The 13,878-nt window shown below is 41.5% G+C and overlaps 1 protein-coding gene across 2 annotated transcripts in view; it reads left to right on the forward strand.

Moving 5' to 3' along the window:
- The first annotated feature begins 4,822 nt into the window (after positions 1–4,822).
- The window catches only part of Slc16a12 (solute carrier family 16 member 12), a 76,862-nt gene continuing 67,806 nt past the window's right edge, over positions 4,823–13,878 (forward strand). Inside the window, exon 1 of one of the 2 annotated variants that reach the window (XM_042689357.1) lies at positions 4,823–4,841. The gene's annotated coding sequence lies outside the window, so the exon portion shown is untranslated. Of the gene's footprint in view, positions 4,842–6,051; positions 6,101–13,878 lie in introns of those variants that run through there. The other variant, XM_042689358.1, reaches the window with a different exon arrangement.

Genomic DNA, 13,878 nt, shown 5'->3' on the forward strand with positions numbered 1-13,878 from the left:
GAATGCTCAAATTACACAGCAGCACCTAGGCTAGAAATAACCAATTTCATGGATTAAGATGTTGGCTTAGCCAACCACAATGGTTATTGACTTCAGTTATAGTAGACACAATAATGAAGGCTAGATAAGTTGACAGGATGAAAGAAGACTTATTGACAGGCAAGTAGGTTCCATTTCAATGGAGTAAATATGGGAAATAGCAAGCCAGGTGTGATGATACACATCTGTAGTCCCAACACTTAGGAGGCTAAGGCAGGAGAATTGTGAGTTCAAGACCAACCTGAACTATATGAAGAAGAGACCCTGTCTCAAAATAAAAACAAAACATACAGCTAATGTATGCTTTAGAAAAGAGCAAGAGAACAAAGAAACAAACAAAAATATGGGAAATAGGAACCAACAGACTTTCTGGTAGAAAGACTGTTGGGTCCAAACAACATGACAAAGGTTAGTTGTATAGATGCGGAAGAAGAGAGAGAGTAAAATCATGAAACTATAATAATTTTAGAAATCTATACATGAGGAATGTGAGGTTTGAGGCCAGTGACAATACATGGAGAAATCAAATGTGATATAAAACCTTTCTTTTAGTGTTGTTTAAATCCAAAAGTGTTATTTGAGAACCTGTAATTTAGGACAAAACCATTTTCCTCTAAACATGTTCCTCCCTCCCCCCCTCCCCCCCACCCCCTGTGGTTTCAGAGAATATCTCCCAATGACAGAGCATCATGAATGAGCAGACATCTATATTTTGCAAATGGTGTCACAGGTCAAGAACTGCACCACCTGCTTTCTCTTCATCATCTCTGGTAATCCCTGAAGGAACCAGACAGAGAGGCACCATGGCTTCACCAGGTCTAACCCTGTCCTCCTGGAGATGTTTGGCAATGTCTGAAGACAATTTTGATTGCTGCAACTGGGAGCATTTTTATTGGCATCTAAAGAGCAAAGACCAGGGATGCTGCTAACGCACAGACCAAAATCATAACCAAGAATTATCAGGTCCAAAATACTAGTAGTGCTGAGTTTAAGAACCTTCCTTACTTCATCAACACAGTGGTGGGGCTGCATTGCTGCTCAATCCTTTTTTTTTTTTTTTTTTTTTTTTGGTATGGTACTAAATGATCTCATTTTACAATTGAGAATTATGAGACCTGGGGGTATTAAGAAACTTCCTAAGTCCATACTGCTAAAATGTGGTAAAACTGTATATTTTTCCTGACCCTGTGATTCCAAATTCAATGTCTTTCTGTTATATTATAACTCCAGGAAAAATATATATGCACTGAAATAATTTCATGGCTTTAAGTCAGGGTAAGTGAGAGCAGTAATGTTAGAAGGAAGAATCATGAGAGTTATTGGGGAGATAAGAACAAATTGTGATGATAACACTAGTTCCTGACATTCAAAATTTTTGAAGTGATAAAGTGGAGTGAACACCAGGGAAACTATCCACTGGGCTTCTGGGGACTAGGACTGGAGTGTAGTGTGAGGTCAGAACACGAAACTCAAAGCTGAGGATGGTGGGCATTAACTACACTCACTTGAAGAGGCCTGAGATCCGCTTTAAAAAACGAGAGCAGAGAAGTCAGGCCTGAACTTAAGAAAATGCTCTTAAGCCTGGTGCTGGTGGTTCATGCCTGTAATCCTAGCTACTCAGACAGCTGATATCTGAGAATCATGGTTCAAAGCCAACCCAGGCAGGAAAGTCCATGAGACTCCTATCTCCAATTAACCACCAGAAAATCAGAAGTGGAGCTGTGACTCAAAGTGGCAGAGCACTAGCCCTGAGCAGTGAAACCAAAGAAGAAGATGCATAGGAGTGATCACAAAGTCTCAATAGCTATGTGTATATGATCATATAAAATAATATTTTACGACATGAACTCTAAGAAAAGGAAACAAGAGCTTTTTGTTGTTGTTATTGCTGTTTTGGTTGTCTTTTCTTTTTGTCTCATTTGTTTGTTTATTTGTCCTTGAGAGGGCAAGGCGGGGGGGGGGGGGGCACAGGAAAGATAGAACAAAGGGTGTACAAATACAACAGTGATGCTCACTAGATCCTATTTGGGAAATGAACTCTTCATCTTGTGGGTGGGGATGGGAAGGAAAACTTGGGAAAGAGCGAGAGAAGGGAGAGAGTGTAATGGAGAGAGGGTTCAAAAAGAAATATGCTCATTACCTGACTCATGTAACCCCTCCGTATATCGCCTCTATAATAACAATAAAATATATTTTAAAAGAGGAAAAAGAAAAAGCTCTTAAGAAAGAAGTGAAGTGGTAAGAGAAACTAAGGAAGACAGTTAAGAAAGTGAGTTTTTAAAGGGCCACGGTGTAATTAAACAGATTATTTGGGATGGGGAAAAAGTGGGAAGGAGGATGATTGGATCACATGGTAAACATGGGGAAATGTAGCAATGAAATATCTTTCTGTATAAGTAATACAAGCTAATAAATACTTAAACAAATGCCATGTGGGGGGCTGGGAAGGTGGCTCAGTGGTAGAGTGCTTGCCTTGCATGCATAAGGACCTGGGTTCGATTTCTCAGCACTACATAAGCAGAAAAAGCCAGAAGTAGTGCTGTAGTTCAAGTGGTAGAGCGCTAGCCTTGAGCTAGAGAGCTGAGGGACAGCGCCCAGGCCCAGAGTTCAGGCCCCACGACCCACAAAGAAAGAAGAAGAAAAAAGTCATGTGTACAGGAGTTTGAGAATAAAATTATTCCAAAATCTGTCTCTTGGTATCTAGAGAATGATTTTGCTGTTTTCTTTTTCATGTGTTGTTCTAAAATGTGTAGCTAATGGCAAAAGATAGCTTATGCATGCTGTTTGTATAATGTTGGATATATGTTGTTATGTTTAAAAGGTTCATTTGTCTTAACAATAAAAAATTAAATTCACTTAGGCAAAAGCTTTAAGGTCAAATCCCCATCTTGCAACCTTTTGGTTGGTGTGGACACCCCAAATTACCCTTATCTGGAGGCAATGTTCTTATTTCTTTCTGCTAAGTTTACACATTCCTGTTTGTTTTTTGATAACAAACAATTCCTTCCCTAATGATTAAGGTTCCATGCGTCTCAGAATCCCAGATGAAAATTAATTCTACTGAACCATAGTGTAATATGATTTTGAAAGACATTTGCTTGTTAGTTATTGGCTACAATTGATATGAATTTGAACAATTATGCTATGTCCCAAGGCTAAGTAGTTCTCAGCTCTGGCAAGTTTAGGAAGGAGAAGAAAGTGTAGCAGAGAAACTAATCACAGTCAAGGTATTAGATTAGCTGATTCCATCCACCAAAGGTTCTTTAAGGATGCAATTATGTCCATGTCCTCTGTTAAAGAAAAAAGAAAGCCAATGGTTCTTTAACTATGATACTGACTTTATTCAGGATCCCTAAAAGGCAGAGGACCACTGAAATGAAGTCTTGTGGGAGGAGAGAGAGATGAGGTTCAGATCAAAATACAGCCTGAGAAGTTGAGACATTATAGGAGAGAAACTGGTGTGTGTGTGTGTGTGTGTGTGTGTGTGTATGTGTGTGTTGGGGGGAGGGACTGAGGATGGAAAATCACTAAGAGAAAACAGCAGGGGTACAGAAGATTCTGGCTACCCTGTCCTCACAGAATTCTTGATAAAGTTAGGTCAGAGTGATTGGACACGAAGTCCAACTGGGCAGATTTGATCAGATATGGGGAGGAAGGGTTTTGCTAACTACTTTTTTTTTTTTTTTTGCTAGAACTAGATTTTGTTAAAAAAAAAATACTTGAATGATCCACAGAAAGTTGAGAACTAAAGTTTGACCAGACAAATAATCTTTTTTTTTTTCTCACTGAGTATAAACAGAAGGGTTCTCTCTTCTCCCTCCAGAAACTTCAACCCTCCAACTTAAGAAGAAAGAGCTTCCTTTCCTCCTTCCACCTCCCCTCTACATGCTCACCTGTAGGACAGCAATACTTTCCACAGCCTTAGGAGAAGAGACCTACAGGAAGTCACCTTTCCCAATCAGGCTCTGCTTATTCCCTATACTTAGTTATCATCATCAACAACAACAGCAGCCTACTATTACTGAACTCTGCCCAAGATATAATCAATCCAAATCTGAACACTCTAGGGTTAAAACAATGACACAGCACTTCATGGAGTCAACAAAATATTTGCTTTGGGCTTTGTGAAAGGCATAGGATTTGTGATTTAGAAGAAAATCAGTGAGGTTGTGCTATTTGTCTCTAAAACCTTTTCTTTAAGAAAACTCCTTGCCTTACATTATTTAAATAGAAATGGAATTTTATATGCCACCCAAAAGAATGTTTAACTGAGGGAAGTGTTTTTCTTAAAACACAAAAGGTGTTGAAGTCTTTAACCTAAAGACTTTCACAGCTCAGAGTTCTGGGCTTACTGTTGCTCCTGCATTTATTGGCTCATTTCCATTGCTAATGAGTTCTTTTACACACTGCATTTGTTCCCTCTTAGGCGTGTTTGAAACAAATATTCACTAATCATCACTGAGATCTAACTTAGAGTAGTTTTGCAAGTGAAAATAGCACTTAAATTTGATTTATGGTGGACAGGAGGTGAAGGGAGGAGAAGAAACAAAATAGCCAGAAGGTAAAATGAGAAATGACTTTCTTAGACTCTTCTATAAAACACCACAGGTTGGCTGGGTGCTGGTGGCTCACATCTGTAATCCTAGCTACTCAGAAGGCTGGGATCGGGAGGATTGAGACTGGAAGCCAGTGCTGCCAGAAAAATCCAAGAGACTTCAATTCAGGAGACTCAAGCGATATCGGGCCACCAAGAACAAAGCCAGCAAGACCCAGGCTCTGAGTTCAACTCCTTGGGTGAGAAAGTAAGTAGCAAATATTTCCTACTATTGATCAGTGGTCTCCTCAGGTTTTCCAAAAATCTATTTCGAAACTTTTATGTTTACCTCAACCATTAGGGAGTTTTGTTAAAAAGTTTTACATGGTTCTCCCCTGGTACCCTTGGTCAGCAGACAACCCTGAGTAAAAAGGATGTAGAAGTTGAAATCAGACTTTGTTAGTCTTTGTAGGGGCTTTGCTCTATAATCAGACAAATTGAGACCCTTATAGTAAAAGTACTTAAAGTACCTCCTGGAGGATCTGAGCAGCTCCTTTACAAAGTCTACGTTTCCTGGTCCCTGCTTTACATGCTGGGCTCCTGAGTCAAACTCATTTATTCGGTTCTCAGCAATGATGGCCACTACCATCATTGACTTTCCAATTGAGACTGAGGCTCAGAGAGTTGTTAAACGGCCCAAAGCAATGCGATTTTCAGCAGAATGGAACCCAGGTCCAGTTGATGCTTTTAACTAAACCTGCGATGCTCCGGTTTCCATGGCTGCTTCATGGGATGAGTTGGCAGGGTTCAGATCTCAGCCCAGTAGATCTAAAGTAGTCTCCCCTTGTATTATTCCTTCCTGAGAGCTTGCTTGCTCTTTGACCCTGCAGGGAAAGAAGTGTGTGTGTGTGTGTGTGTGTGTGTGTGTGTGTGTGTGTGTGAGAGAGAGAGAGAGAGAGAGAGAGAGACAGAGAGAGACAGAGAGAGACAGAGAGAGACAGAGACAGAGACACAGAGAGAGAACGAGAGGAGAGAGAACGAGAGAACGGACCAGGCCCTCGGCTTGTCCGGGCAGGGCAGGGGCACGCACGTCTCGTCTTCCCGGGGCCCGGACAGTCCCGGACACCGCGGGCTCGTGCATTACATAACGGCGAGGCGCCCCTCCTCCCTCGCGCCCCTCACCCCGGGCCGAGCCCGGTGCGCAGCGCGGATCCCGGCGACAAATCCCCTTCGTCCGCCCGGCGGCGCGTCCCTAGGGCTGCCCGGGCTGAACCAGCTAGTGCCTTTTGGGGGAACCGCTTACCTCGATCCCCCCTCCCTCCCGCCCCCTTCCCCCCGCCCCCCCGCGCGGCGCTGCCGTCCTCCTCCTCCCCGCCCCGGCCTCGGCCTCCACGGTGCCTCCTCCGGTCCGCTCCCCGCCCCTCCCTCGCCAGCGCGGGTCGCAGCAGCGCCGGGGGCCCGGGAAGGGGCCACGGTGGGGGGGACATGTCGGTGCGCCACCGCCAGGGCTGCAGCGGTCCCCGCGAGGTGAGGACGCGGCGGGACCCGGGTGCGGGGGGGCTGTAGCCAGGGGGCCCGACGTGGGGAGGGCAGGTCTGTGGATCTCCCGCGGAGTGCGGAGCCAGCCGGGCGGGGACGCGCCCTCGGCTCAGGCTCTCCGCGGCTCTGCGCTGCCCCGGCGCGCCGGGCGCCCAGGCTCAGGTGACGCGGCCGGGCGTCGTCCGAGGTAGGACGGCGCGGCGGAGGGGCGCGGGAGCTGGCGGAGAACTCGGGTTCCTCCCTCCCCTCTCTCTCCCCCACCCACCCCGCTGTCGCTGCCCGTGCCCCGGTGCCCCGAGCCACGTCTGTGGGTGGCGGCCCCGCGCGTCGCGGGTAGGCATGGAAAGTGCTTCACCGCGCTCCCCGCCGAGCCCGAGGTTGGGGAGCTGGACGGCTTTGATCTCCATCTCCTGCGGTTTCCAAATGCAGACTTGCCCGCTGGCCGGAGACCACGTCTTTCCCTCGCCACCCCTCCCGCTCCCTCCTCCCCACGTCTAAATTTTCTGCATTCATTGCATTTTTACAACCCACCTCTGTATCCCACTAAAATACTTATTTCCCCTTGGGTGATCAGACTAGACTTCAAAGTTTTTAATGAATTAAACTTCATTCTCCCTCTCCCTCCACTCCCCGGGCCGCCCTCTCCCCTGGTCCATTAGGAAAATCACAGATGCCCGTTAAAATGAACTCACGATTCTCCATTCTAAGCCAAACACTTCCACTGATTGGGCCTGTAACGAATTCCTCCTATTTGATTCTTTGCTGGGCTGGGCACTCCAGAGGCTCAGCCGGCTTCACCTAGAAGGAAAGCCAGTCCTGCCAAATTCTAACCCCCCCATTTCCCCCCCCCGCCCCGCCATGTTTCTACAGGTGTCTGAGCGCACCAGCTTTTGAAATTGACTGCCCCAATTGTCTTCCTTCCTAAATCATGATAAACTTGAGTTCTCCCACGGGGTCCGTCTGTGTCTGCCGAAGCATTGAAGGACAGGAAGGAAAGGAGTTATTGAGTGACTTTGATCACTTATAATCACAGGATCCTAGTAACCAAAAAATTAATCACTTACTAGATTCAAACACATCGGCTCACACCGCTGGAAGCTCAGCTCCAGGTGAGCAAGATTGGCTAGTTATAAGAAGATGGGATGAGACCCCAAATCAAGCATTTTTGCTGTTTCCTAGGCCAATTTTCTAGGCACTTCATCTCTAGGCATTTTGAACAAAAATGATATGACTAGAGTCATCTAATATCAGTCTCCTGTCCTTATATTTTCTTTATTTTTCTATTTTTAAACTGGCTTCTCAGATTCTGAAATAGAAGACAAGGGTTAATTTGTTCAAACTGACTTGGTAGCACAACTTTAAATGTGTTTGCATATTATATATCACATATGTGAATTCTTACTTTTACATTCTTAATTTTAAGCACTATTTTAAGTCTTTTTATGTTAAGATGAATGTGCAGGTATGTCTCAGGCGAACACCTAACAGAGAATTAGGCAAGAGTAAGCCTACCGCAATTGTCCTTGGGGAGTTTCTTCCGATTCCATGTTGTCTGCAGTAATTACTGCCAAAAGCTAAAGGCATGATTTACAATGGTGGATCTGGCTTGAGCAAAGTGGCTGTAAAGGAGCATCATTTATTGTGATTAATACTAATGACCTATAATAGAAGTCACGGCTTACAATTGAAAGGAATCTTAAAATGATGTAGTTAGCAGTTTAGCATTGTGCAACACTTTTAGTATTTCAATTGAAATCAGTTTTGATTTTTAATTAATTAAGACAGGTTCTAGACATGTTACTCAGCCTGGCCTTCACCTTGCTATGTAGTCCCAGGCTGGCATCCACTTGTCATGGTCCTTCTACTTCTTAAGTGTTGGGGTTACAAGCTCATGCCATGCAGGTCAGCTCAGCAGATGTTTACTGAGTGTCTTAGTGCTGTTCTGGGCATTTAGGTTTTGCCAGTGAACAAAACAAAGAACTTTGATCCTGTGGGGCTAAAGTTCCAATTCATTCATTAGGAACTGTCTAGGATTTTCTTAGGCAGCTGGAAGAGAATTTCAGTTTTTGCCTGAAGAAGATAAATGTTCTAAATCTATCTTCCTTCCAATCCCATGATTCTGTTGATTTGTTTTGTAATCATGGGAAACAAAACAAACCCAGAGGAAATTGCTTTGGCTTTTATGAACTGACTTTCTAAAATAGATGAGTTGGAGTTCTTACATTTAGTTATTGAACATATGTTCACTTGGGGTTCATTGCCTTCGGGAACTTCACTGGGGTGACTTTAAACTTAATGAGTGTTGGTGCTACCATGTTAGTATAGAAGACTAACTGTATTAGCCTGTAAGATATACCTGGCTATATCCATGTAGATGGAGCTCTGTTTTACTCTGTATCACTTTGTGTCTTGATTCCCCCATTCTCCTCCATGTGAATAGGCTGTACAGTCATGACTCATTGGGAAAACGGACAATATATTAGTTTTCCTTGTTAATCAGACATTCCTGTTTTAAGCATTTTCTAATTCTCTCCACTGCATTTTCTTCAAAACAGCATGGTTTGCAAGTTCAGGCATGTTTGTTGTTCTTAACAAAAGCTTATCAAAATGAACTTGGCAGTTTTTTGGTCTTATAAAGCCAAAAAGAAAGTGTTTTAATGTTTAGGGTTCTTTTTGCATTTCTTTCCTAACCAAATGCTTTACTTCTGCTTTTTTAAAGTTTAAATTTGAAGGCATTTTCTCGTGAGTAGTTTTTTTCATATTTCTATGAACTAACCCATTATAATATATAATATAATTGAGAAAAGCCAAATCCAACAGTTAAAGATGTTGGGGAGATTTTTGAGCACAAAGATTTCCTGTCTCTGTTTTTAATTTTATCTACATTAAAGGACATCAGGAAGTGCCATTATGTCCTATTAATGTTCTATTTAAAGGTGGACCCTGTCAAACACTAGGAGAGAGTCAGAATTTTTAATGTCTACTAGGCACCCAGAGAAGTGGATTTTTTGCCTGCATTCACATATTACTTGGACCCATCAAACTCATCCCTCCTTTATTTAGCATACATTGATTTGGGGGGAGGGCAGTAGAGGAGTTGCTGTAGTCAGGTAGTAAGTTGATGTAATTAGTTAATTAGTCAATATGTTCATTAATTAATTTGACAAATTTATTCTTGGTGCTTTGGGAGGGCATGGCAAAGAAAACTCCTAGCCTTCTCTCTAGGAAGGGGAAAAGAGTAAAGGAGGAACATAGGGAGGGAGGGGGAGAGAGAGAGAGAGAGAGAGAGAGAGAGAGAGAGAGAGAGAGAGAGAGAGAGAATGGGCGGGGCAACACAATCCTCTTTAAAGGCATATCCTCAATTATTTACCTAAGGACATTTTATAAAACTTTGTATCTCAAAGGTTCCACTACCTCTCAGTACTACTCTGTTAATAAATGCATATTTAAAGGACATCTGACATCTAAACTATAATAAAGTAAGCCATATTAACAATATGTTGGGCAGAAGGCTCATGTCCTGGAGTACCTGCCTAGCAGGTATAAGGACTGGATTTCAAGGTGTGTGTGTGTGTGTATGTGGGTATGCACATACATATATACACAGATCTATGTATTTATACTTACATCTATGTAAGCATATGAACTTTAAAAATGTAAGTAAAATCAAATACAAGAGAATTTCTATTGTATTATTGCACTTATATGAGATGTCCAGAAGAGACACTCCATAGAGACCAGAAGATCCACAGAATTCAGGAGATGGAGGGAGAGGGAACTGGGAATGAGTGATAATGACACAGAACTTCTTTTGTGTGGTGCTGCATATGTTCTAGAATTAAGAGTAAGCTTGCAAAATATTATGGATTTGCTAAAAATAAAAGAACAACACTGACAGGTTCACTTTAAAATGGTTGATTAATAGTAGAACATTTTCTTAGCATGCACAGACCCTGGATTTGATCACTAGCACCACAAAAAAGAAAGTTAAAGATTCTAGTCTGAAAAAATAGTGTTTATGTTATGAATTTGGTATCCATCAAAAAGGAAAATCTTAAAAGCTTTTAAAACTTAACAAAGCAATATTAACAAACTACTACTTATGCATAGAACAGCCAGTATAAAATATTGGGAAAGTACAAGAAAAACAGGAAGACTTCTATTTCTATTCAACTGTTTTTTACAAGTTTCTTCTCCAATTTTAGAAATGGAAGCAAGAAATCTGGGTGTGATTTAAGCAAGAACGGCAACAAAGAACTGTAGTCATGACATAATAGCCAAAGATTAGTTAATGAATTTACTTTCGCTCATTCAACTTAAAATATGTCATAGCAACTTTTTGATTCTATACCAATGACTTCTGTTTGACTGCTTCACTTGAAAGAGAGTAAGCCTTCAATTTCTAAATCTCAAGAGTATGTCGAAAATAGTTCATCACTATCTGGATAGAAATTCCCATTTATGAGTCTCTTATGAATACAAAAATAGTTACTTGAGATAATAAATGAGATTTGAACCTAGTTTTCAAGTTGCATAAGAATCAATTTTCCTACCCCAAACTCTGTTATGATGCCTGGATTCATATTTACATAAACACTTAAAATTTATTTCTCAGAACATGTATAAACTATAATTTTTCAACATGTTCCTGGGCACACTTCATCATTTTGTTGTTCACTGACTTATTACAAACTAATGGTGCAATTACTTATTTGGGGGACAACTGGTATTGTTTTTGCAACTCTGCTTTGCTTGATGAAATACTTTCCATGGAAATGAGCTCATATTTATCTATTGAAACCAGCTGTATTTCTTGAAATAGCAATTTTAGCTCTCTGAATCTGTAACTTCAAAACAGCCACAGCATAGCTGATGGGAGAACCATACACAAAATAATTTCATGCACACAACAGAATCAAATCTGTTGTAAGAAATAATACAGGATTGCTTCTTCACTCAGAGATGGGAAAGTCAGTTTACTGGCACTATTAAATCATAACGAACATGTAGTTCCAACAGGCATAACTCATATCAAAGATATATAGTTTGTTCTGGTAGATACTTCACAGCTCCACATGCATAAATCTATTGATTCAAGACGCCATACCAATGGTTCAGCTGGCTATACATTAGAATCACCTGGGGAAAAGAACCATACTACTGTCAATGTTCTCCCCTAAAAGTTCCCATTCAGTAATTTTGAGACTGGGTCAAAAATAGGTAGTTTTAAAGTTCTCTAGTGAAGCTCATGTCTAACCAGGGTTGAAAACCACTTAGTGGTATCATATTTAACGATCATATTCCTCTTCAATTTATTATTGCAATAAATGGTTATTATGGCATATAAACATGCCTAATTAAAACAACTGAGTGTGATTTATTTTTCATATTTTTGTTGCTTACTGTCTACAGTTTCTCTGTTCAATATACAGCAGTCTTCCCCTGTCGTTGAGTGAATTGTCACTGTTTTTCACCCCTGTGCAATTATTCACTAAGCTTACGTCCCTGCTCCACAGGGCTCTGTGACTCACTGTGTTTCGCTGATACAGACCCTGATCTCAGTGCTGAGTGGCTGTTTGGCAAATTTAGGCATAAATCCCGCCAAGAAACAATTAATTAACTTAATTTTAAAATTTAGAGACAGTCTCGAAAAAGTCAAAGCACCCATGTAAAGAACAAATAAGTACTCATAAATGTAAGGTACTTCATAGGAGGTTTCATCTGACAGGGACAAAGGGCTGGCCATGGTTTCAAGGATTAACTCTCTATGTTGTATTAAGTTGATTTCCTTGATTTTTTAAAAAATATTTCTTTGATTTTTTTACCTTCTATGTTAAAAAAACCCCACAAATTTTAGACAACTATACATTCCAATTTTATTAAGAGATGAAGATCTTGCTAAAATTTCAAATGAAAATAAGTAGCTGCTACAATCAGATTTGCATCTCAGAATCTTCATAAGGTCTTCTTGCTTTCCTTATGAATTCTTACATGTTGGGATACATAATTGGCTACAGAAAAGACTGTAGTTAGGTGAAGTTTTGGTTTAACTTTTTGGCTGGTCCTGGGGCTTGAATTCAGGGCCTAGGCATTGTCTCTGAGCCTGTTTGTGCTCAAGGCTAGCGCTCTACCCCTTGAGCCACAGTGCCACTTCTGGCTTTTTCTAAGTAGTTTATTGAAATAAGAGTCTTATGAACTTTTCTGCCAGGACTGGCTTCGAACAGTGATCCTCAGATCTCAGCTTCCTAAGTAGCTAGGATTGCAAGTATGAACCACCAACGCCCAGCTTGGTTTAACTTTTAATAGTTGTAAACAGAAGCTGAGGAGGAGACATGTAAATTGGATCAATGAGAATTAATTACCTGTAAAGTCTCCAATAAAAATATTTTGATTCAAACATGTTAAATGAACTCAATGGTTTTATCCCTTCACTGGGAAAATATTAACTGTGTACCCAGCATGTTCTGGATACTGAAGTCCCACAGAGCCTACATCTCCCAGGGAAGACAGGTGTGTGTACAAAGAGCCACAATGTTGTGATGAGTCCCATTAATGCTGCCTGTTGTGGCAATTTAGAGCTGGATGCACTTAAGGCAGCCTGCATTGCTCAAGCCATTAAAGAGATACAGAAATGTACAAGGTGAACATTCTGGGCAGCAGAGATAGCATGAACAATGGCACTGAGGTGGAAAAGTACACCATGATTAAAAAGCACTGCTAGTTTTCCATGATGGCCCCTTGGTGCTGGTGCATATAGATAGGGTGCTAGGACAGACCAGAGGACAGGCACAAGCAAGAGCATTTAATGTCTTGTGTGTTGAACTATGAGCTTACAAGTCTGCTTTGGCAGCTTCTAAGCCTAAGAGTGGAATGGCAGTTGGGGTTTGGTTAGTTTATATTTTACATAGATAGTGCCAAAAATGAAGTTTGAAGGAAAGCTTGCTAGGATGCTGAGCTAGGAGTCTTGCTGAGCTGATACAGATGAGAAGTAAGGCTAATGCTTCACAGTGAGCCTTTTATTTATATTGATATTTTTTGGTGCTTGGTGCCAGACAGGACATATGGTGAGAGGTCTAGCAGGCAGTTTGCTATTTGGAACAATAAATGCAAAGTTTGAACATCATCTTTGAGGATCATTTAAAGATCAATGTCTGGCTATAATATTCTGGGGAAACTGGAGGCAAGGGCTATGAAGCTGGGTGAAGAATGAGGAAGGATAACCAGGCTGACCTTACTTTATACTCAAGGCATAGCTCGGGCATTTGCACCTTTGTTTTTATACTCTGTCTAGTTATGTGTTGGCCTTTTTCATTGGGCCAACTATAAGGGCAGGACTGCAAGTCTTATTCACAATGTCTTTGCCTCGGTACAACCTCTGACCTCATAGGTCTGTGTTGTGTCTACACTGAGATGAGTGGCTTCTTGCATGGAGCTTCAGCCATTCCTGCTTGACTATCCTCAGCAGCCCATCCAGTATCTACTATGGTCTAAATATGGTTTATCTTCTCTGAAACCCTTGTTGAAATTTCATCCCTATTATGAGCTATAAACAGGTAGGACCAAATGAGATCTTAAAGAGATAATTAAGGTTCTGCTCTCCTGAGTAGATTAATTCATTCCTGTAATTAGTGGATTAATGGATGCATGGAGTTGTCTCCAGAGTGGGTCTGCCACAAGAGCCAGTTTGACTAGGTCTCTCCCATTATTTCTATTTTTTAAAATCATATGCTGCTCTGTGCTTGCTGCCTCTGTACGCTACTGGTAAG

The sequence above is a fragment of the Dipodomys spectabilis genome, unplaced genomic scaffold, assembly GCF_019054845.1.
Source record: "Dipodomys spectabilis isolate Male_0828 unplaced genomic scaffold, ASM1905484v1 ptg000125l, whole genome shotgun sequence".
In the NCBI taxonomy this organism is placed as follows: domain Eukaryota; kingdom Metazoa; phylum Chordata; class Mammalia; order Rodentia; family Heteromyidae; genus Dipodomys; species Dipodomys spectabilis.